The following is a 3241-nucleotide window of genomic DNA, read 5'->3' on the forward strand; positions in this document are numbered from 1 at the left end:
ATTCAACATCATTTTTGAGGGCAGAGTGTTCCGAAATTCGTGAATATATACTACGACGGGGAAGGTAATGCTATAACCTTAGAGTGATTATAAGCTTATCTTGTGATTCTTTTGGAGTTGTAATAAAGTTGGCCCACTCTTAGGTAAGAACAACTTCAACATGGCTTAAATTGTAATCGAACGTTTCGATTCTCATACGGGTACAGTTGCGACATTTGTTTGGATCATTTAGCACATATTGGTACAGGTGATACTCCCCGTATCCTCCTCTTTTCCTATGGATCGGATGAATTTAAAAATCTTTATTTCTAAAAAGAAATCGCGTACGCCTTCGAACATGAAATATTTTTCGTCTGAGCCTATTTTCATAGAAACTTTTCAAGTCGCAATCCGTTCGACACGTCAAAACAACTTTTGTTTACGTATAACGCATATGACCATCGCTTCCAGTCGCGTTCACTCTGGCTATCATTTCGCGTTGGAAATCGCGTCGCGTTACGCATCGCGCCCACTCTGGCTTCACCCTTAGGTGCTTATTCATTGAGCCATTTAGCTCGTGTTTCCGTGAATCATTAAGCTCCCGGCCTTATCACGATCTACTTGGCTAGTCCCCAACGATGAACTCACACTCCTCCGACCGATAGTTCCCCGACGGAGGAATTCACCCCGACACCGATACCCGCTTCCTTGAGCCATTTAGCTCCCAGCTTTATCGAGGTGAACTCGGATATTTTCCTACTCCGATTGAGAGTTCCCCGGCAACGGAATTTCTCTCTGTACCGGTGTTAGCTCCTCTTTTCGTCACGATTCTGTCGGGTAGTCCATGGCGGCGAATCTACCCTACTGCGAATTTCCCGGCGGTAGATTGCTCCCGACCCGATGTACCTTTCTGTGAGCCATTTAGCTCCCCACTTCGTCGACTCGGTCTAGTCCTCGGCGGTGGAGCTAGCCTACTCAACGGGCCAGCCAGTAGATGCTGAGGTCCATCCAGCGATTCCGGGTGGAGCGTAGCTTCCGGTTCACTGGCGCTCCAACGACCCACTGCTAGCTATTCGACACGGTCTACTCGGTCTAATCCCCGACGGTGGACCTAGCCTACTCACGAGCTACCCGGTAGGGTGTCGAGGTCGGTCCGGCGATTCCGGTGAAGCCTGACGTCCGGTTCACTGGCGCCCCGACGACCCTAACCTAGTGCTATATCGCGTACTACTCAACTGGTCCCCGGAGATGGACCTAGTCTACACCGTCGGAGAGTTCCTCAGCGGCGGAATTTCTCTCGAAACCCGATTTGTGGTTTCCCGGCGGCGTTCTAGCCAGTGATGCTACTTTGCTGGTCCCATCGCCACTTCCTCTGCAACTCGGAGAGTATACTCGTAACCACTCTATTGACAGCGTGCCAGATACGCTCGTCGCGGCACATCTCTTCGACGATATTGTTCACTGTCACGCCAGGTATGCCCAATCGGACTTCCGCGAATCTAGAGCATTCGAAGACTACATGTTCCGGCGTCTCTTGCACGTTCACACACTCTGGGCAAAGAGGTGACGAAGCGTGTCCAAACCGATGCAGGTACTTCCGGAAGCATCCGTGCCCTGACGAAAACTGCGTCAAATGGAAGTTCACCTCTCCATGTTTTCTATGTACCCAAGCAGACACATTTGGGATGAGTCGATGGGTCCACCTTCCTCTCTCCGCGTTGTCCCACTCTTGCTGCCACTTAACCAACGAATCCACTCGGACCAGTCTCCTTGCATTACGTCCATTTCTCCGCTAGTAGCATTCCGCGTCCTCAGCCAGAGTGATGCAGATGGGAATCATCCAGGCAATTACACATACCGCCTCCGACGATATCGTTCTATACGCACTCGCGACACGAACAGCCATTAGGCAAAACGTGCTTGTCAACTTCGTCCGGTTCCGCTTTGAGTTCAGCGCATCAGCCCAGGCCGGTACTCCATACCTCAGTATTGAGGATGAGACACCCGCCAGGAGACGTCTAGTGCTGCCTCTTGCTCCTCCGTAACTCGACATGATCCTTGCCAATGCGTTAGTTGTCCTCGCAGCCTTCTCACATACATAGTCCGTCTTGCGATGAACCAGCTGCAACTTGACTTCAGCCATCCAGGTTTCCACGATGGCTATTGTCTCTGCCGTCAACATCTCCACCTCCTCAAGGGTCTCGCCGGTTATCGTCAGGACAACATCATTTGCAAAACCGACGATCTCAACTCCTCTGGGCAGTTCCAGTGTTAACACTCCGTTGTACATAATATTCCAGAGCGTTGGGCCTAGTATGGAGCCCTGAGGTACTCCCACCGTGACCCTAATCGACCTCTGCCCCGTGTTCGTTTCGTAGACCAGTACTCGGTTCTGGAAGTAACTTTCCAGAATCTTGCACAGATAGTCCGCAGTAGCGGTTTCCCCTTCTCTTTTGCTTCGACGCTTTCTCCGCGCTCTCGATGACTGTGCGGATGGCGTCCACCGTCGATATCCCTTTCCGGAACCCGAACTGCCTCTGCGAGAGTCTCACTTTCAGCGTAGGTCGTCAGCCTTTTGAGGATGACCCTTTCCAGAAGTTTACCAAGAGTATACAGCAGGCATACAGGCCGATACGATTCTGGATCTCCTGGTGGTTTCCCTGGTTTTGGCCGGAACACCGGCTTCTGGATCTTCCATCTATCCGGGAAGTAGCCTTCGTCGAGGCATTTCTGTAGGACTATCCTGAACATGTCCGGAAACGCCAGGATCGCAATCTTCAGTACCACGTTGGGGATATCATCCGGTCCGGGAGCTTTCATCGCCTTCAGCCCTTTTGCCACAATAAGGAGCTCGTCGTTGGAAACTTGATTGTCACCAGCATTTCGACCGCCTGCATCAACGTACGGTGTAGGCGGCCATGCGGTTGGGTCGTACTTCAGGAAAAGACCTTCCATGGTAATCTTCATTTTGTGAGCACACATTTCGACTGGCGTCATTGGACCCTTGATCCTGGCCATAACGACACGATATGCATTGCCCCAGGGGTTAGCTTCTACTTCTCTGCGCAGCTCCTTGTAACAAGTGGATATGCTTAGCACTATCTCGAGTTTAAAATCAACCCTGGCCGCCCGGCATGTTACTTTATACTCTTCTCTGACCGCCTCTGCTCTTGCTCTTAGAACGCGTATTCTGGCTTTTAGACAGGCAGCCCGGAGGATGTTGAGCCTTTCTTTCCACCAGTACGCAGGACGCCGGTAGTTC

The sequence above is a fragment of the Topomyia yanbarensis genome, chromosome 2 (genome assembly GCF_030247195.1).
Source record: "Topomyia yanbarensis strain Yona2022 chromosome 2, ASM3024719v1, whole genome shotgun sequence".
NCBI classification, from domain to species: Eukaryota; Metazoa; Arthropoda; class Insecta; order Diptera; family Culicidae; genus Topomyia; species Topomyia yanbarensis.